We start from the raw sequence: 23,193 nt of genomic DNA, 5'->3' as shown, positions 1-23,193 counted from the left end.
TCCTACTTTTGGTAGTGATAATGGTAAATGAATGAATCTGTCATCAAAATACTTTTTCTCCATAATAGCCCACCTTCAAAAGCAGTGTCACTCTACTTCATAGAGTAGGGAGACTTTTTAAAATTAAACATATTTGCACAATACTTTCTCTTATTTTACATATTTACATATGTATATTAATATATTTTCATAAGTAATATCATTCATTTTTCTTACTTTTTTATAGCCAAACTTTTTACCATAGCATTTTATTTTTGATACATTTATAGCATGTTCTACTTTGTTATGGTAACAACTTTTGGCATCTTTCTTTCAGTGAAAAGCATAACACTGCTGCCGATACTTTATCTACGTCATCTACTTTACCAATATCATACAATCCAAGTAATATTGTATCCATATTTATAATTTTTAAATATCAGTGCAGTTTTTCCTAAAAACTTAGCAACATTTACATTCAATGAACTGATAGCCTTCTTTAGTTTGCATTCTTTCTTCTTTACATTTGCAATTCGTGGTATTTTTTCTGGCAGTTTTTCTAAAGGTGATCATCAAAAAAGTCTTTCCATTCATTCACATTCTTAAATTGTTCCATTCTTTTCCATATTCCTTTTTTTCTTTTCATATCAAAGTGTTCCCAGGCATCAACATGATAATGTTTTTCCATTGTACTCTTATGCCACTCTTTTCTAAGCCTTCAATTTGAATTTTGTAGGGAAAGAATTTTTATAAATTAAATATACATTTTCAACCATGTTTTCCTTTACCTTTGTAATAAGTTTTCCCAAGCATCTTTATGCTTCATGTTCATTAATTTCCATATTAAACGTTCCTTTTCAATTAACTTCAATGCATAATATATTTAAAGTGACAACATAGAGAAGCAATATAGAAAATCCAGTTTTTCTTTTTCCATTATCATTGTACAAAATATACATTTTACCTGGGTTTTATTTATGCCCCTATATGAATACAAAAATAACATGGTCCAACTCTTTTTGTATCACGTCTGGTAAAATATCTATACCTTCAGAATAAGTGCTTGTACTAAGAAATGTCTCATTTATTAAATCATTTTTTTTTTTGCAAATGACACTTGAAATACTTTAAACATCTGAATTATGTTCTTTATTTTAACAGTGATTTTCCTTCCAAAGTTTCATTATATCTTCTTCTTTTGTATACTAGTCCCATTACAGATATCTTTGTGTCTCAGTTATACATATTATCTAGCTATATTTCTCTCTCTCTCTCGCTCTCTCTCTCTCTATATATATATATATACACATCTATACATGTATATTGTGGAATATTAAAGGCAGCAGAAAAAAGTGTGGCTTACTGTACAAAAACATAAAAATGCAGTTTTCCTGCAAAGAGATGTTTTATGCAAGTTTTTCCCAAAACAAAAGTTTTATTTATATATATATATATATATATATATATATATATATATATATATATATATATATATATATATATATATATATACATATATATATATATACATACATACCTATATCTGTCTATCGGTATAGATATATATGGCCGAACAGAATATTGCTGAATCCCCTTTTGCTTGAGATCTTTTTAGTCTACAAAATTTAGTCAATTACTAAGAGGGATGACATGTATGTGAAATTGCACAATCTCGGGGTAAGGAAATATGCCCTTTCCCCAACATTGTGCAATCTTGGAGTCAGTACACATAATTAACAGGATATGTGTGGGGCACAGCCTCCACATGGGGGATGCACGGAGGCTAACCTGCCTGCAAAAAATGATGTTTTATTCTATTTTTTTTTTTAATTTATGTTTTGGATTCACTGAAATTGTTGCTGGGTGCATAAATAGTAGTACATTGATGTTTGTAAAATCAATGTTTTCTGGTCATCTTTGTGAACAGTGATATTTGGGTGTTTCACTGAAATTCAGTACACTGATATAGGTTATTTAAGACAGGAGGAAATACCAGTCACAAAAAAAAATGTTTAATTACTGTACAACAACTTAAAAATGCAGGTTTTTCACAAAAGAAGAGTCTTCTAGAAAGATTTCAGAGCAAGTGCTTTCAATACAGCTCCAAAGAATTGGGATTCAGTCTCTTTCAGTAGGCCTCCCTCTTTCTCTCAGCCTGTAATAGCACACACTTTTTTTTTTTTTTTTTTTAAATCACTTTCTCAATATATTCGAAATAATTTTACTTGGCTCTTTTCTCTTCACATCATCCAGAACAGTCACTCTTAAGAAACAGAAAATAAATTAAATACCATAAAATAAGTTGAATAATTAGTGCATTTATGTGAATGAAAGTAACCTGAAAGAGTTAGTGCAATGACTATTTTTTTTTTCTGAATCCCTGTGCAAAGTGCAAAAAAACAAACACTGGAGCTGAAGCCCAATGTCTTTCATGCTTTAAAACTTGAGTTATACACAAAACTTTAAATTTTTAAAGAGTTATACCCTTTGTTTAGTGTTTACCCCACCCTATGTCTTTTGTTCTGAAAAAACTTTATTACATTAGTTTTTAAGTGCCTTTAAGGCACAATATAAAAAAGATATATGCCTGTTGTCTCTTCCCCCCACTGTTGCTCATGTACAAGCACACAAACACACACACACGCACACACACACCTACTTACCTATTCTACCTAACCCCTAAATAACCTCCCTAATGTGATGCAGATGGACACACATTCACCTTACACCACTCATAACTTTGCATGCAGTCATATACAGAGCCACACACACACAAACAATGCTACCCCCCCCAGACTACCTGTCCAACAAACTCACTGGTACTTCCCCTAAAATGATTAGGTGAACATGAACTTTTGGCTGTTTTCTTTAACTTGGATGACCGTGTAAATGCCTTACCATAGGCATTTTCAGGGGGAGAGCAAATGGTTAACTACCATATGGCATTCCCTGAGAATGCCTTATTCACCTTTGCAGTAGGTTTAATAGACAGCCAACCTCTTGTGGTGCAGCACCATGATAGAGTTGTCTCTGAAATAGTTATAACGAGGAGTGCACAAGGTGTACACCTTATGGTAACCTTTTTGAATCTGAATCCTAGATTTTTAACAAAAATAACAAAATTAGTGTGTTCTTATATTTCATTCTGAAACTTACGAAGAGTTGGCTTATCACAGATCTAGATGATACCATACATTTTAACTGTCCCTGATTTTCACTCATATTTGTGCTCTGTCCCTCTTAATCCCTCCTAAAACTGGTGACTTTTGAGAAAAATAAGTGGTGAATTGCACTTAATAAACAATGACAACAACTAGTGTTCTGGACTTCTTTTACTTCAGAAAATGGATATTAATTCAGATTGTCTTATTCTGCCAATGTCTCTAGTTGTTGTGTCTTTCGGCTTTTCCCGGTTAGGGGTCGCCACAGCGGAACTCTGGTCCGCTAATGATTGGCAGTAGATTTTTACGTGCTGATTTGCCGGCCCTGACACACAACCTTCAACGAAGGTACGCCCATTCATGCATGTCTCCACACAGAAGACGCTCTAGCTGAGAATCGAACGAGACAATGTCTTATTGTGAAGCGACAATGCTACCGCAGCACCACCACCGCAGTTGCCAATGTCTCCATTTAATAATACTAATATTTTACAAGTGTTCCTGATTATCCCATATTATTTCTGGATTTGTTCCTAATTACTTTAATAGCTGTGGATGATACTATGTAAGACACAATGTAAAGAGTTATGCCTGGTGTATATCCCCTAGTGTTGCAGGGTTTGTGTGAACACCATTCATGTGGAGCAATACTACAGCAAAAAAATATGTAAGTAACAATCCCTTGCAACATTCAAAACACCTCTGTTAACCAACTTAACCTGACGTTTATTATGTTGTCAGCACCTTAAAGAAAAGAAAGAATGGGATGCAGTGGACATGATAAGTTGCCACTGCAACTAGCCTGCCTGTTGCACATGTAATTCAGTGATACAGGAATAAGGTATGCAGCTTTATCTCAATTTTTATAACAGCACCTTACAATGGTGCCCTTCCTTTGTGGCTTGAAATTGAGCAGCAGCTCTCTTAAAGTCATCTTAGAGTTTAGCAATGTGGTAGAATGTGGTTCATCTAAGAAAAATTCTATTTAAAAAAAAAACGAACTTAGAAAAAGTGATTATCCATTTGCTGCTGACTGGTTAGGAAGGGGACATTTGTTTCAAAGTATGGGAACACGTGATAGGCATAATTTTCCTTTATGCTTGAGTGTGTGGTTATTTACATATGCTTGCAAGTGTATGTGTGTGTCTGTGTGTGTGTCTTGTTCCCTGAGATGTTCCAGCCTCAGAGTTGATTATGTTAAGTAATGAGTGTATGGGTTGCTCTTTCCTTTTGAGGGAGTTTTTTTTCATCTGTGGCCCCACTGAAAACACTTTCATTTTATGTGTTAAAAAAAAATCATGCTTTTGAGGTGAGTAGATTCACATGGCTGTTTATACCAAGGTACATTTCAGTGAACTTCACTTCAGTACTGTTACCTCTGACCTAGCAATGCACAGTTCTTTGTTTTATTTATGCGGTATAACTAGCAGTGTCCTAGAAAGACATAGCTAGATTTTTTTTTTATCTCCTGTGTGTGTCTCCTCTAACTGTTGTACACTTTTCTGTTTCTCTAATGATGTTTCACAGTGCACTACTGTATTTCACAATCATTTTTACTTTTTTTGCTTAATCAGAATAATTCATGGCAGGATATACAAGTTGTAAAACAAAACTGGCTCTTATAGATATACCACTCATAGGTAGGTACTAGGCTATTGGCCGAAGGGCCTAAGTAAGCCTAGCCAAGAACATTCCCTGGCTTACGCCACCCAAGAAAGTTATTTTCCTGTGCCACTGTCAAGCAAGGCCACAGAAGTGATCCCCGGGGTGTATTTCCTATTTCCCATCCACTCATCAAGATTTCTCGTGAAGAGTGCTAATGAGGAACTTTGCTTGACATAGATGGTAGCTTGTTCCAGAGTATGGGAAATCTCTGGGACAGGAATCTATCCCTCCAGCATGTTCTGTTTATTGTGGTGACAAGGTTTAGGTCCCTAGAGTGTGTAGCTCAGAGGGATTGGGATTTCTTTAGGTGTAGCATGTCCAACAGCTCTGGGTTTGACATAGCTTTAAATGTTAGGCAGAGATCACCTTGGAGTAAGCAATATGCTACGAAGTAAAGCTGGAGTTTTTTGAGACGGTCAGTGTAGGACATCTGTTTGAGGCCAGTAATCCTCTTTGTGAGGTACTTCTCTGGCAGTTCCAGCTGCTGCAGATGTCTTGTGAGGTTCATTCCAAAAGGGGCGTTATACTCTATAATGGGTCTAATGAGTGTCGAGTAGAGGGGAACAATGACTTTTTTTTTCCCTGGATGAGAACACTTTTGTGATGAGGTGTGCCACTTTGAAGGACTTCCTGACTACTGTGGCGATGTGATTATCAAAGGAGAAACTACTGTCCACCTGAGTCCCAAGGTCTGTTATCATACATTCAGTGTCAAGTAGACTGCTGCCTATGTAGTAGTTCATGGGTATAAAGTTTTTAACAAAGAGGATGGCAATGCACTTTTTGGCATTGAGCTTGAGGCCATGGCTCTGACACCAGGCATCTGTCTCAGTGAGGCCCTTCTGTAGGATGTTCACATCATTTGGGGACTCGACTATGGCGCCTAGTTTGCAGTCATCTGCGAACTTTGTTAGCCAGAGGCCTTCTGTGTTAGCCAGTACTTCAGAGAAGTAGATACCAAACAGGAGAGGTCCCAGGACTGAACCCTGTGGAACTCCACTTGTCACTGGTTTGAATTCAGATTTTGGAGTCTGCAACTTTTACAGTGTAGGCTCTGTCAGTGTGCCAGTTGGCAACCCATCTTGTGACATAGGGATTTATACCTAGTTTAGTGAATTTAGCTATAATTCCAGAATGGGAGATGGTGTCGAAAGCCTTGGCTAGGTCAAGATAGGCTGTGTGAACCACCTTACCCCCGTCTACAGCTTTGGTGACTGCCTCAAAGAAGTCGAGCAGGTTCAGGTGGTATGATCTGCCTTTCACAAACCCGAACTGGGTGGGGTCCAGAGTTTGGAGGTTATCAATGTCTTTGTTTATGAGTTTCATGATGATATGTTCCATGGACTTGCAGACCAGGCTTGTCAGTCTAATAGGGCAATAGTTCCTGGGATCAGTGGTGGCTCCCCCTTTGTGGAGCGGGATAACTGTTGCTGTGCGCCATTCACTGGGCACAAAGCCTGATGTGAGGCTATGATTGAACACGGTGCTTAGGTGGGGAGCCAGTTCGTTCTGAAGTTCGTGTAAAACGCAGCCTGGGATGTTGTCTGGTCCCATGGATGCTGTGTTTTTGGCTTTAGAGAGTGCAGCTTTTACCTGCGTAGTTATGATTACAGGGACTCTGCAGTCTTCCTGACATGACATTTCATGACACTCATGACATTTCAATGTATCATTCTAAACCTGCTGCTTGTTTGTAGAAAAAATTGATACAGTATTTCAAATGAGTCACAAATGTATACTCAAAACTTCCTCTAAGGTTTTTCACAATAGATTGATTATTTGTGAAAACCATGTCAAGTTAAACAAAAAAATATGAAATCTCTTGTGAGATAAATATCTCAACAGGAATTTTTTTATCTGTTGAAATTTGCTTCAGGAAAACCAATCATTGGGAAAATAAAGTATTACAAAAGTTGTTTTCTGTGGATGGCAGAGTTACCTCATGGATGGGGTTGTGTGTTGCGCCCCTTTTGTAATATAATCATCTCCATGTTTGCTGTAGGTTGGTGAAATGGAAATTTCATCCATTGTAAGAGTTTTAGAGAAAGGGAACAGTAACATGCATAATCTCACAACTCTTTTTGGCTATCTGTTTGACAAAAATATCTCACACACACACACACACACACACACACACACACACACACACACACACACACACACACACACACACACACACACACACACACACACACACACACACACACACACACACACACACTCATCCACTCATGCAAACATGCACATACAGTGACGCACAGATAGGTACACACACACACACACACACACACACACACACACACACACACACACACACACACACACACACACACATCATCCACTGCAAACAACATGCAGTATAACAGCGACACACACACACACACACACACACACACACACACGCGCGCGTGTGTGTGTGTGTGTGTGTGTGTGTGTGTGTGTACATTGTGTGTTTGCAGTGCAAAATGCCAAAGTGCGAGTGACTGATTGCTTGCGTTCTGTTTACAATCAAATTCAAAATACTTTTATCACCAAATGCTTGACTATAGTAAAGTCAAAAACTTATGCAGTTGAAATATTGTTTGGGTGGGTTTAATAAGTGATTGAGATATGTAGGTAGGATGATTGTAGTATATTGTCAGTGTATATTTCTTTCATGCAATGGCAGTTTTTGCAGTCTTCAGGGAGATATCACCCTTGTTTGTGTTGGTGCAGCTGTTGAGTTGGCATATTTAAGTCTGGGTGGTGTGGGGGACTCGCTCCACCCCAGTGGGTGTAAAAGGTGATGTGCTGCCTTTATAAAACATTTTTGCTTGTGAGAAGCCCTGACACAGATTTTTTTTGTTCAATATTTATGTTATCTCTTTTTTTATTAAGTCAGGAATGTGTGCATTTTTTTTTGTTTTAATTTGGCTTTTTGCAGTTCATTATTTTTAGTCTTACATATTTGGTCATATAGTTTTATATGTAGTTTATATATATATATATATATATATATATATATATATATATATATACACACACACACGTGTTTATATGTATAGATGTAAAGATACACGTATATATCATGCAATATGAGGAAGAAAGCAAGTGTTAGCAAGTTATTCATTATTGAAGATAACAGCTAGCTTATTTTGCATGACTTGATCTAAAACTGTTTTTATACCAGTACTTGAACATGAATTACGTGTTTCTATAGCAAATTCAGTGGTATCGAAATCATTGTGTGAAGTTGCAAACACAGTGACAGCAACACATGAGATAAGGTATTATCACAGTTACTTACACAGCTTGCACGTCTGTTAGCTGTATGACATGTTTACAGAGCAAGATATTTATGAAAAAAGGTGATGTGTATGACACTATATCAGTTGATAACATTGCCAGCATAAACTGGGAATGACCTCTGCAAAATAAATGCCATCATTACGGATTTGCAATGATCTACCAAAATCTGATTGCTCAGACACAGCTTCCTTGACAGCAGGTGGCTTATCTGCTTTCATCTAAAATTGCGCCAGCTGCAGGGACTGTCCTTGTATAAAACTGCAGAGGAGTCAGAGTATCCATAATTCATTGAGGTGAGTCAGATGCAAGGCATACTTGCATGTTGGCTGAAGTAAAGTATTTCATATTTGTTAAGGAATATTACCAAAACAATATTACAGATATTTAAATGTTGTGGGTTACATCCTCACATACCATTAAGTCATTTCATAGGTTCATAGGTTCACAGGAGATTACTAGGCAAACATTCATAGGAGATTACTAGGCCAACAGTTCAACAGCCCTTACAAGCCTAGCCGTTCTTACCAGGATTCCACCCAATTATCCATCCCTAAGGGCTAGAAGATGGGTTAGGCCTTTGGGTATTTTACTGACTTTACGATTATGTTATTATTTTATTATTATTTATGATTTATTTTTACTGAATTTACAATTCCCCATCCATTAATCCAAACTGCATTTGAAGAGGGTCAGGGAATGGCTCTGCATTACATGAATAGGAAGCCTGTTCCAGAGAAGGGGCAATCTCTGAGACACACATCTGTCTCTCCAACATGTTTTGCTACATCACAGACCAGGTTTAGATCCTTGGATTGGGTAATCCATGTGCAGTTCGCCTTGTTGTGAATATGTGACAACTCCATCAGAGCTGGATTTGAGAGTGCCTTCTAAGTTAGGCATAGATCATCCTTTACTAGTCAGTGGGAGACAGAGTAAAGCGAAAGGGATTTTAGTCGATCTGAAAGGACATGTTTACATCCTGTACTTTTATTTTTGTTTTTTTGAAAGGAACATCTGAGGCCTCTCCAGTTGTTGCAAGTGCCTGGTCAGGTACATGCTGAAAGATGCATTGCACTCAATTATTGTTTGAGGGCTGAGTACAGTGGAGCTATAACCTTCTTGGATCTGGATGCTGTGCCCTTGCTTATAAGCTGTACCTCATAGAAGGACTTCCTTGGTTTACTATCAAAAACCCGAAATTCAGATGTCGACGCATTACATCGACGTCATGAATATTAAGTAGGTTAGATGATCGACAAGGAAATTCGAAATTTCCTTTTCGATGTAGATGTCGACTTTTTTTGTTTTTGTTTTTGCTTGCTGAAGTGATGAAAACTGTGAACCGAGAATCCCGGGTTGTGCAAAGCATTACAAAATATATTCCTTAGTGCATTACATAATCACTGCCACACTTCATGTGATAGTGGCATATCCTTGTAGTCCTATTGAAATAAACAGCAAAACTCCACAATAGTAGTGATCACCAAACATATTCCCACATACCTTGTTTCATTTCCATCACCAGTTGGCCAGCCATCTATTATTCTTCAAGTATGTCAACATTTGCCACATATAAATTGTCGGAATTACATCTACAACATCTATATCCACAACCTAAAAGCTGCAATGTTTAGCGACAAGATCAACGAAACCTTTAGGGGTGAAATCATTCCTCTTCTGGAGCAATCTGAGAAACACCTCCTCCCTGTCGACAAGGTACCTACGCTTAGGAGATGAAGGTAAACAACTCATGCCTGCATATCCTCTACATGGTTCTGTTCCAATTATATCACATGCAGCACATCATGTAGAAAAAGCTGTTTCTTCCCAAGCAAACTCTTCATCCTCTTATGCCAGCCCTCAACGCTATTACGTATGTGTATGTGGATATCCCATGGTACACGTATGTGCTTGATTCCAGAAAGCCACTTCAAATTGTGGTGGTATGACTTTGGTGGAGGAGTGCCTTATGCCACTTCTCCGTGGTCTGCCCACAAAGTAATTGGTTTTAAAAAACTCAAAGAGAGGCTTCCCATGAGCAGGCATTTCACTCTGGATATGCTGGAATGTGTGCATGACATCATTAGGGTGTACAAATGCCAATGATGGGATTTGTTTACACAATGAAGCAAACTGGATGTCATTGCCAAACTCTACCGTAAGCCGCAACTTCTGTATCTGCCGCCATATGATTTGACAAAAATGGAACGAGCACCCTAATGCATGTGAATCTACAAGATTCCGTTTCACACTATTCACAGCAGCTTTCTCAAAATCACTCAGTATTATAGCAGGCTTGAACAACAACCTATGTTCCTGACATAGTTGCAATAATAATCTCCAAAAATAGTCATATGTCTTTTCAGATTTTGAGGTCAGCACACCATATACTACTGGAAATACCTTGGCAGTGATATTCCCCTGTAGGTTACAGTGCACAATATATAGCTGCTTACATTCTCGGGTGTTTAACGGGAATGTACCATCAATGAGTATTACCTCACTCAAACATAGTGTATGGAGGTCACTAACAGTAGTGATAATGACAGCTGGTGGGGTACTCTCACTATGATCGCCACAGTCTATTAGGAATGACCCTGACTTAAGTGGCAACCTATCCGCTGTCAAATCCCTCAATATAATCTTTTCAGTGCCTTGAACTTCCCTAGTCTTTCAGCGAAGTCTGCGCATGGACCGCTTCAAGGCATCTGTATTGGGAAAAGTGGTCGCTATATCTGTTGAGGTGCTTGCCATCACCTCAGATACTATTCTGCAATGGTCCTCCTGACAGGTAGCAGCATGTCTCTTGATATCACAATGGACCTGTGCTTCCTCAGATTTTTCTAGAGTAGGACCATGAAAATGGCCAGTAGTTTTTAGTAGCCGTTACCTTCTGGTATAGATTCCCCTACACAATGGCCCCTACATTTATCCTTAATCTTCTTAGTGCAACACCAGTAGTTCCTGCTACCTCTACTTCTTTCCAAACAGTACTGATAGCCATCTATATTCAATAACGTTTTGCTTTTCTGTGTTTTGGTGGTGGTGTACGTGGACCCCACTATGCCTGGGGGTGTGTCTCGGACAACAGACATGCTCACTATGGCAGTATGGACTACATATGGGATACATACAGATATCACATCATGTATATATATGCAAATTTATTGCGGTTTAGAATACTGTTTGCCTCTGTAGCACTTACCAAGTATACGCAGCCTTCCACTGTTCTACATCCAACCACAGCTGACTACAAACTAATGTTGCTGTCCTTTTAAATCTTGCTCTTCTGCAAACTGCGTGCGGTTATATTTATGTAACGTCATTACCATGACATACGTTTGATCGATGGTTGTATGTCCGACACCACACATTATACGGACTTATGAATGTTGGGTAAAGTACGTTAGATAACATAAATGTAGATATATTGACTGCCAGACATATGACTGTCGTGTATGTTACTTTAGATGTTTTGATAGTAAACCGACTTCCTCACCACTATGGAGACATGATGGTCAAAGTTCAGGTTACTGTCTATCTGTGTACCTAAATCTCTCACCACTGGGTCCACTCTTAAGAGAATACTTTATCTCCTTAGCTAATTACATTAATTGTGAGATAATTTCTTATAAAACTGCAACAGCAAGCATGTCAAAGGGCATGGATCAGCAAAATTGCTACATGCATATGATATGACCCTACAAGCAAACTCTGAACAGGAAATTTAGCAAATGATAGGGGACTGGAATGCAAAACTGAAAAGACACATTGATTAAAACTAAGTACAGACAAAATTGTGGTCATGGTAGAAAATGTGGAAAATCAGAAGAAGCTTAAAATTAAGACAGAAGAATAAACTGTGTACCAGATTAACAGCTTCAAGTGTCTAGGATGTGTGGCTGAGAAAGAAAGGAAGTGTAAATGAAGTGGTCAAAGTTGTAGTCAGAGGTACTACAATTAACTGGCACAAAGTGTCATGGGTAGAGTGTGACAGAAAAATGCCATCAGTTTTGAAAAGTAAGGTGTACACAACAGTGTAGCATCTAATTTTTCTGTATGGCACAGAAACCTTGACAGTGAAGGCAAAGCAATTGAGGAAGCTTGAGGCGATGGAGAGACGTCAGAGATGTGTAGTAGGATGCATAATGTGTGACAGATGAAGAAATGAAGACACCAGCACAAAAGCCAAAGTAGACCCTGTTAGAGATGTCATTGAGAACAGCTTACAGTGGTTAAGTTACATGTTCAGGAAAGCAAAAAAAAAACACTTGTTAGGGCAGATTTGGAAGGGACAGGCAGAAGACAAGAGGAGGCAAGGGCATCCAACCAAGAGATGGATGGATGATTGTGCAGTAGAATACCTGAGAAAGACTGGCATGACTGTTGAAGAAGAATGGCTCTGAGTCAAGAAAAGTGGTGACAGTTGATGAGACACTCCATCTCCATGAAAAAATGGAAAGAAAGATGCCTTTTGATTCTGATTCTGATGATAGCGATGGTGATGAGAGCTATCAAATAAGGATTTGTCAATATCAACTGACTGTACAGTTGTCACTGAATGTGGTTTGGAAAAATAAATGGAAATACAAATGTTGGTGCCCATTTCAAGCTATGTGGTCCATTTACTGTATTATACTACCTGCAAAATAAACTGCAGGTAAAATTTTGTAAACTCTTACTATAACCTTCTCCTGTTATGAATTATTGTAGTGGTCTAAGAAATCTTGGTTTGTCATTGTTTAGACCTTAGAAGCACCACATAAGTGCAGTACCAACTTTATGCAAAATGTTCCCACATACCTCTCTTGAGTTGCCAGCTTGTATCTGTGAAGCAACATCTACAAAATGTTGCTACCCCTTGAGTCTTCTAAATTTTGAGCAAGAAAATCATAAACGTAATTACAAACATAGCAGTTGTAATAGGGATGTTCAAAAATTAAAAAACACGAGAAGATATTTTCACAATAATTCACTGTAGTTAGACAGTCAGAAGAAACAAGAGACAATGAAAATAAAATGACCCTGATTATAATTATAACAAAGCAGGGACATTGCATTAACTTGAACTCTTTTAATTAGTGCTCAAAATATGAGATAATAGGAGAGTTCCTTATACTGGGAGGATTGAAATCCATCCATCTGGTGAAGGCTTATCAAAATTTCTCATTTTGAAGGTCAGTGTAGAATTGTAGTTTCCATACTAGCATTGTGTATGTTTTTTTTTTAGATACAGTAAGGAGATGTGCAAAAACAGTGTTGAAATTTACAGAAGTGGCTTATAGACAGTGGTGGCAAATAAACACTAAGAGTGACATTGAATATACTGGTGGACAGGAGTAAGTTATTATGTTTTCTGAAATGTGATATTGTAACGGTTCGCATTGTAACAATGCAGCATATTTTGTTGACTGATTTTTGTAGGATAATACAATTTTTCAATTTACCTATGGCAAACAGAAAAAGTATTCAGTTTAGGAATGAGAAAAATTAGTTACCAATTATAGCTGGACTAACAAGGGTATTTGGGGTATATAGTAGCACATGACAGGAGTAAGAAGGTTTTTGAGACACTATGAGAGTGATACTGAATGTGAGGGTATATTCCAATAATATCTCAATGTACATGTAGGATTTTACTTGTTTTATTGAGTTATTGTGGACATTTTTCTCATTGATTAATGAGAGATAATAGAAGAATCTATATGTAGTACCAAATAGCACTGGTAGAGTTTTAAAAGATATTATTGTTAAATTATATGGGGGAAAAGTTACAGTTGGTGTGGCTTGATCATGAGATCAAAGCTCAAGTGATTAAACAACATGATCAGGCAATGAACTTCCATTTCCACAAAGTGAGATCCAGAATAAACTCCCTCTACTTCTGGGCTAAAAAGACAACTCTTTTTCTATCCAAACCAGACAGAGCAACCATTGGCAAAGGAGTTCTCCTTCCTCAACTTGAATATGGGCTCCCAATTTTTGGTGCTGCCCCAAGAAAAACATTGCCACAATCCAGACTATCTCTGTCAGCATCTGGTGATTTTATTACAAATTCACCTCAATATAATCATCACTGTAGCACTCTAGAAAAAGCGGAGTGGCTACCCATAAAACAAAGATCTAACCTAGTTTTAGGATCCCAACTCTAAAAACTACTCAACTATACACATTTACTCCCCTTGTAGCTAGACATTGCAAAAAAAACACATCATACAACCTGAGGCACTACTCACAAGCCACACCAAGTCTCATTACCCATAGAACCAAAGTCCACAGCACTGCATATGCTGTCTCCTGTCAGGCACCTCCTCCTTAACAACTGTCCACATCAACATTAAGAAAATCAGCACTTATTCAAAATTTAGAATGCAAGCCAATAATCACTTTATCCAAGTCAAATGCTGCTGCTTCAGCACAGAACACATCACCAAACCATCTCCTTTCAGAGTCTATTCTTCTCTTTCAAAATTCACTGAAGATTGACCCACTTTAGAAACTAATGTATATATTGTACATTACACTGTGCTTGTTCACTAGAATGTATATACACATTTTTTTTCTGTGTAATTAGTCTGCACTACTGTTATTGCTTACATTTCTGTATTTTTTTTTTTTGTGAAATGTTTTGTATTTCACCCAGGCTGCACCTGAAATTGGCCTGTATTGATCAGTGCACTACCGTAGTAAATAAGTGTAGTTAAATAAGTAAATAAATTACTCAAGAAAGAAATTGCTTACTTTTCTTAAGTAATGTCTTTTTATAATGGGAGTTCAGTGGTGTTCTGATTTCTCCATCTCTTTCTGATGTACTGTACATGTATATGGCACTTACATCCACACGCATGCACAGTAAATCTGTGAAGAGTAAAGTAAGCAACAGAGAAGCAGATGTTTTCATAATGGATTATCTCATACTTTTTTTACTTTTATTAGTTAAAGTATGAAACTATAACTTCTGTCACTATTGACTATAAACTTGAGTCACTAATCTTCTGGGAATATGGCAGTAAAGACAAATAAGTTCAAAACTTACTTTGCCCCTTGCTAATGAAAGTCTGCATAGTCAAGGTATGGTTACCTGCATTATGATCGATAGTGGTACCAGTAACTATACATTTCAAAGATGCAGAGTTTTGCAGAATACACTTGACTTTTCTTATATTTTGCACTGTCCCTCCTAAAATGTATTAAAAATTGCTGTAGTGCATATCTCAATGGAAGATCTGTTTGCCATGGAATGCTTCAGCGGCAGGGCTTCTTTCCATTGGCATATGATCATTTTACAATGGACACTAAGTGTCCAATCAGCATGCACATTTTTGAATACTAATAAGCCATTATTGTACTGTAATTTCTACAGACTCTACAGCTGCATGTTAAGACTTGTAGAGCACACTACTGGAAGAAGTGCATATGACAAAGACTGACACCCCATGTAGCTAGTATAGTTTCTAGTCATACCTGTTGGTACTTGAGGACTGGGCACCTAAAAGTACAAAAATAAATAAATAAATAAATAAATAAATAAATAAAAGCTTAGCTATAACAAATGTATTTATTTTACATTTGTTTACTGGAAACGTCTGACTGGGCATGGATCCCATTTTCAGCAGAGGCCCGGGGAGAAAAACTCCACAAAGATTAGTACAACAAATACAGTAAATACAATACACATGTTAATAAAGTACAGAGTCAAAAAGTTAATAAGGTACAGTTTCAAGGCCATGAAAGGGGCAAAAATAAATATACTGTAAGGAGCACAGTTTGTTACAATAAATAATGCAGTCAAAAGGGCATTTTGTTCAGTCATTTGGTTACATTCATCAGTGGCTAGTATAGTAAACAGACATTGATTAATAGTATAGAAAGGAGTTGTTGCAGGCTTTCACAGAAGGTTAAAGTATGATGTGATCTAATTAAGTGAAGCTACCCAGGGTCAGAACAATTACATAACCAAGAACTATGCAAATGGGACCGGAGGAGTTTTTTGAAATAATTTTTGTTTTCAGTGGTCCTAATATCTAAGGGGATGGTATTCCATGCTTTTGCAACAGAAATGGAAAACAAGGAGTCCCCAGAGCTATTGTTGCTTTTGCCTATGTCAGCCAGTGCTTTATTGGTGGATCTTAATAGGCATTTGTTAGAGTAGATATTAAGTAGACCTTCAAGATCAGGAACCCTATCAGGATAATATTAGGATCTGGTGGGCTATTGTAAGCTGGTTATATGTGAGCAGGTTGGGTAGTTCTAGCCAGGATAGTTGCTTGATTGCTATGGAGTGATATGTCCTGAAACATGAATCAGTAACAAACCTAGCTATTTTATTGTAATAGGTGTTTATTTTGTTAAAGTCTGCTTTGTTTAGGTTGATGAGTATGGGGGAGGCATGGAGGAGTGTGGTTAGTAGGTGGGTTCTTACGATGGTGGCTTTTCTGTCATTGGTGAGGTACTATTTGCATCTATATAGGGTTCAGAGTTTTTTATGGACTTTCTTTATTGTCTGTGCAATGTGCATATCAAATTTCATGTTGTGATCTTTATAACTCCCAAAAGTTTGGTGTGTTGGACAGGTGTGATAGGTGTGTTATTAGCTACGAATATTGTGAATGGTGGCATGGGGTCTAAGGCTCTAGTGGGATCGAATATCATTAGCTGTGCTTTATTGGGGTTAAGTATTAGTTGAGAGTTGGGTAACCAGGTTTCAACAGCAGTAAAAGACTCTTGTGTCAATTCCCGGAGTTGAGGGAGTGATGGGGTGGAGCAGATTAGAGTAGAGTTCTCAGCATACTAGACTAGAGTGGAGTGCCAGGTAGCTGTGTAGAGTTGTTTAGTGAATATGTTGAAAAGAAGAGGTCCAAGAATGGATCATTGGGGGACCCCTAGAGTGACAGGTAAGAAGGGAGATAAGGAGTTTTTCCATTTTACTGCTTGTTGGTAGTGGGTTAGATAGTCTTGAAACCATGCTAGTGTGGAGTGGCTGAGATTTAAGATCGGAGAGAGCAGAAAGGAGTTTGGGATGGGAAACAGTATTGAAGGCCTTGGAAAGATCTAGGAATACAGTGGATACTAGGTTACCATTTTGATGTTGATTTACTGTGTTGGTAAAGCTAATAAAGGCTGTGGTAGTGCTGTGATTGGGGCGGAATCCATGCTGGGTGTTGTTTAGCAGTTTATTAATGAGAAGGTAGTGCATTATTTGGGAATGTATACATTTTTTGTGGATTTTAGATAACGGGGATAGAATGGCAACTGGACAGTAATTAGATAGTTCCACAGAGTTCCCTTCTTTGTGGAGTGGTATTATATGTGAAATTTTCCACAGAGAAGGAACACATTGTTCTGATAAAGAGCAGTTAAATGAACATGGAGACTGGGTAAGAGATGGCTTTGGCTGCAATCTTTAGATATTCTGTAGGTAATTTGTTGGCAGTCAGGGTTGTAGGTTTAAGCCTATTTAGGTATTTATATATTGTGCTATTTCTTACAGGCTGTAAGGAGAAGAGGTTTTGTTCTGCTGGTACGGAAGATGAGTTTGGATGTGAAGTAGGAGAACTATTACTGGTGAGGGCTAGGATGGATTTTGTGAAGTGTTCATTAAATTGGATGGCAATGTTATTGGTGGTGGTGTCAATGTTAAGGGGTAGAGTACTGGTCATTCCTGGTTGTAGGATTTTATTAATGGCAGCCCAGAATTTGTGTGGGTTATTTTTGTGTTTGGATTGAATGCCTATATAGTGGTTCCTTTGGTCTGTCCTAATTTGTTTTTTGGCTTTGTTCCTTAGTTCCTGGTATGCCTGTCTATTAGTTTGAGTTTTATTTTGATGCCATGAGTCCCATGCTTTATCTCTGTGTTTTAGTAGCAGGTGGCTATCTCTGATCAGCCAGGGTGCATAGTTGGATTTAGTTCTGACAGTTCTGCTAGGGGCAAGATGATTTAGAATGTTTAGGAAAGTGTTATTAAAGTAGTCTATGGCACTTTAGAGGGAGAGAGATGAGAGTAGTCTCCAGTTGCATTGATTAAGTGCAGATATGAAGTCATGGGTTTTGAAATTCTTTGAGTATCAGATTTGTTTGAGGGTGGAGGATTTTAATGGATTCACTTGGTGTCTAATTATAAAGGTGGGGAAGTGGTTACTGAGGGTGTCTGTGAGGGAGCCTGAGATGTAGGGTTGAGATGGTCTGTTAGCAAGGATCCAGTCTAGGAAAGACTCCTTTTTTTATGCTTTATCTACCCGTGTTGTGGTTTTGATTAGTTGAGTGAAATCATGTAGGTTAATGTGGTTAGTGGGGTGGAGCGAGTTGCAGGAAGACCAGTCGATATTAACATAACCTAGTATAATTGTTTCTTGGGGAAATTGCTGGGTTGTCCAGTCTAGAATGGATTATACTGTGTTAATGATATTGCTGGGGGGGTATATAGGTACCAATTATATGTAAGTGTTTTTTGAGTTGATTTTCAGCTTAGTGAACATAGTTTCTGTATTATTGAACTTGGGTTGTTCGTTGGCTAACAATTCAATGGTTGGGTTGTTTTTCAAGCGGAGAGCAATGCCTCTACCTCTTTTGGATATTCTGTCTTGTCTAAGAACATTGTTACCAGGGAGAACAAAGTCATTATTATTCTTTAGTGGTTTTAACCACGTCTCTGTGAGAAGGACTATGTCAGGGGAGTAGAGGGCCAGGGTAGCGTGTAGCTCTGGGATTTTGTTCAGTATATTCCTTATGTTTATGTTGAATATAAGGAGATCTGCTGATTTCCTGGGGGAGGTTAGAATGTTATTTGTTTGGTAGCAGGAGGGGTTGTTATTGTTTGTAGGGCCAGGGCTTGGGTGCACGTCTCTACTAATTATGACTTGGGATGCTATTTGGATTATACTTTTTAGGCAATTGATTATAGATGTGTTATATTTTGAGGAAATGTGGTTGTTTAGTTGGGGTTAGGATGCTTTGAATGTGGCAAGGGTAAGATTTGAGATGTTGTAGACAGAAGGAGATATTACTGAAAAGGCCCGGTTTGTCTTGCGAATGGGTAGGGCAGGTAGGGGATTCAGTCTGAAATTTTGAGTTGCTAGTGTAGTAATAGGAGGTTAAGTGTGAGTTGATGATGAGGCTTACTATTAATGTAAAGGTTAGGGGCCACATTTTGCTCGGACATAGTGTTGCTGTATTATTGTGAAGTTTTAATAGGTATCTTTACAGGAGTGAGTAGGGATTTGGGTGTGGTTATATTTTATGTAGGTTGTGGTTAGAGTGGAGATATTAGATGGGGATATTAGCCTGAATAAATTGTACAATTTGGGTATTGTGTGAGTGAGGTAACATGGAGTGAAGGTAGAAGGTGATATGTATTGAAAAGAGTGAGAAGAGGAGTGGCTGTATAGAAATGAGGTTGGTGTGAGAGAGGCTTAGGGGAGTGGCTAGTTAGGTATAAAGGTCAGAAGCCTGGGGGGGGGGGATGAGGATAGGGTGGTGGAGTAGAGTGAGCCCAAGCGTAGCAAAGGGTGAACAGAGCAGGAAGAGTCAAATTCCAGGTATGTGGAAGTAAAAACAATCAGTTGCACTAAACTAGTGGCTTCTTAGTAGTAAATCCGTTTTTCCATTAAGCTATAACACTTGTTATTGTAGATATTAGTGGGACTGACTTGGTATGGGCAGCTGTGAGCCTACATAAAATATATATAGCAAGAGGGCTATGGTTAAATAGAATGATGGAAAAAGTGCAACAAAATGTATTTAAGTTGGGAAGGGAGTCTGTAGGGAAGATATTCAAATTCAAAAGACATCTGGTGACCAAATTACTATAGGGACTAGAGGAGAAACTATAATCCAGTACTATGTGCAAGCTACTGTAATAATAATGGAGGAGGAAGAAAGAGAATAAAAAAATCCTTGATGCTGGCTCATGCATTTGTGTTTATCAAGTTTTGAAATGGCACTCTTGTCTACCTCTGGTATTCTATATCTACAGATAAGTCTGTACATGTACATCAGGAAGTAGTAGAATCCATAAACATGCATATGGATAGTAGAAGGGAAGGGGAAGTGCATAGTCACATGGTGTTCCCCTCGCAGTACAGCATTGATACCATTCTCCAATTAATTTTACAGTACTTTTCTGTATCTATCTGTGCATTTAACTGGCATTACTGTGTGTTTCTCCAACTGATTCTGTGTAGCAGCAGATCATAAACCATTTCCCACTGTGTACTGCTTGACAGCTGAGTGGAGCATCTATCCTGTCACATGTGCCATCTGTGGCTCCAGGCTGTTGCAGTGATGCTTGGCTGTATGACAAAAATAGAAATATTTCCTACTGTAGCAGTCTCATAGCCTTAAAACAAGTTTTAGCTTACAGCATTTTTAGCTCCTCCAGTGAAAACTGTTTCTTGCCGATTTTTATTTTTCATTTAGACAGTAGTCTCCCCCTGGGGAGTGAGTTAAATGGTTTTAAGCTTTATAAATTTATTTAATAGATGCATTTTGGATATAGCAGAGTAGACATATGTTTTGATGTATAGGTTATTTCCTTTTTCATACTCTTAAGTAAAATACTAACCATGTTCTTCACTAAGAGAAAAGAGGCAAAATATAAATGTAATAAGAAATAGAGAAACTTCTAGATAACTGATCTTTGATTTAAGACTGCTACTTTATATGCATATTGGCTATATCATATTGTTTATATACTGTAAATGTTGTTGCACTGCGACAGGAAGAGATGTGTTAGTTTTGTTGGAACAGGCTTAATGTGCTGGTTGGATTGCAGGGAATCACTGGGACAAGTGAATTGTTTAAGGACAAGAGTAGTCTGCTAAAATAAAATCGAGGCCAGTGAGTTTTTAACAGCATATATGTTTAGAGAATATCCATGTGAAGAATGATGAGTGTTGAGTGTATGATGGTGAAGCATTAATTGACTAATTTTTCTTGTAACACCAAGCTGCATCAAGATTGTTTTCTTTAGTGTTTTTTATTTTTAATCTGAATCTCCTTACTAGTGTTTAAGTCATGGTGATATGTTATGAGTTGACACATATCTGCAGAGCTGAAAGATACAGTGGACTACAACTTCAGTGAAAACTCCAAATGATATCTTTATTTCCTGTGATCTTCATAATAATTGATTAAAAGATGTAATAACTGTAATTGTAAATAATGGGAGAAAAATTCATTTGTACAATTCACTTGTCCCAGTGATTCCCTGCAATCCATCCAGCCCATTAAACCTGTTCCAACAAAACGAGTACATCTCGTCCTGCCGCAGTGCAGAAGATCCTATGCCTTAAACACTTGTCCTATATGGACAGACTCAAACAACTCCAACTATTCCTCTGTCTCATATTGCCTACTTAGAGGTGATCTCTGCTTGACTTACAAAGCCATGTCTGACCCAGCTCTGATAGAAAGGCTACATCTAAAGAAATCCCAATCCCTCCGCTCCACATGCTCCAGAGACCTAAACCTCATTACCACAATCAGCAGAACATGCTGGAGGGACAGGTGCATAACCCAGAGACTGCCCATGCTATGGAATATATTTCTCGTACATGTCAAGCAGAGCACCTCACTGGCCGTCTTCAAGAGAAATCTTGATGAGTGGATGGGAAATAGAAAATTCACCCCGGTGATCACTCCAGTGGCTCTACTCGAAAGATGCACTAGGAACTAGGTTGAGTGGCACGATGCCAGGGTAGTCCTATGGGCTAGGCTTGTAAAGGCTCCAGGGCCATTAGCCTAGTACACACCTATAAACCTATGAATGTGGTAATGCAAGGTATTTAAAATAAAACTGTTTTGAAATGTCCTGGCTACTCAGAGAGAGACACAGTTTTAACTAGGGTATAGTGTGCAGTTCAAGAGAGTAGAAAAGTTTAGGAGATTAATTTCTCCAAAAACAAGATGCTACAATGTATTTCGAGGAACTCCAGACATAAACATTCTAAAGTGGAAGTTGTGCATTTTAAAGGTTGACTTCTTGTTCATTTGTACTTTTTAATTGTGAGAGTCTCATTGCTTGCTAATTTCAAAGTAAGAACTTGTTTTCATTCACTACTCTTTGGGTCTCCATCACAAGGAAGTATGTGGTGATACACAGGCTGCAGTGTATGTACATTAGTGTTAATGCAGCTTTTGTGAAATACCTACATCTGTTTTTGCTGTTCTTTTTGTTTTCTTTCTGGAAAGTCCAGATGATGAATACGATATAACATTCATTTTGAATAACTGTGTACTATGCTTATCCACAGTTCTATATACGTAATATTGTTTTTTGCCTTACAGTGCCTTGTCACCGTGACTTACCTTTTGTTCAATATAGTTCTGTGTTGAAAGTGATGTCTCTGTTTTACAGGCAAATTTTGCTGGATAAGTTGTATATTAAAATAATTTATGTGTGTTTATGATTGTAATTGTTTATATTACTTGCATATTTTATTAGAATACTTACATTTGATTGATATTTTTCTACTCCCAAGTATTACAGTATTGTAAATATATTCTTTATACAAGGGCTTTCTGTCTGCACTTCATCCTTTTGGATCTGTTCCTGCCAAACAATTAGTATTCTTGATTTGTAGGAAATTGTAGGTTTCAAAGTACCATCAGATGTGAATAGATAACTATCAGTCGTAGAGCATCCTGAGCTGGAGGTTATCAGGATTAAGGCTAACTGGTGCTGCTTAAGGGTGGATCAGCACGTGGATAGGCATCCTACCTGCCTTAGGGACCTTATTTATGGTGTCAATTGCAACAGATCTCCATGTTATTCATAGCCATAGGGGCCAGCATTGGCCAGGAGGTAATGATTTTTTTCCAGCTAAACCTGAAATGGCACATATGAATTTTAGTAGCACTGACACCTTTGAGTATATATTTTAGACAAGATTGAAATGCAAATGTCTCTGAGTACCATCTGTCAGGATAATGATTATTGCTGCAGTTTGTATTTTCTTAACATACTATTTATGAGGCACCTACATGACTAATTCTGGGAGATTTAAATGCCCTGATTAAGAAGACCATGAACTGGTTAAGGAATTTTTCATGCTTTTAGAGCATTTCAGTATGGCTCATATAGTTACCACTGCAGTCCATAAAT

The 23,193-nt window shown here is 37.8% G+C and overlaps 1 protein-coding gene across 6 annotated transcripts in view; it reads left to right on the top strand.

Annotated features, from left to right (window-relative positions):
- ABCC8 (ATP binding cassette subfamily C member 8) overlaps positions 1 to 23,193 on the top strand; it is a 2,552,355-nt gene that overhangs the window by 629,201 nt on the left and 1,899,961 nt on the right. The gene's annotated exons all lie outside the window — the stretch shown is intronic.

Source organism: Protopterus annectens, chromosome 9.part0 (assembly GCF_019279795.1).
Source record: "Protopterus annectens isolate FY-2018-M chromosome 9.part0, PAN1.0, whole genome shotgun sequence".
NCBI classification, from domain to species: Eukaryota; Metazoa; Chordata; order Ceratodontiformes; family Protopteridae; genus Protopterus; species Protopterus annectens.
This window is presented reverse-complemented; position numbering and strand designations above follow the sequence as displayed.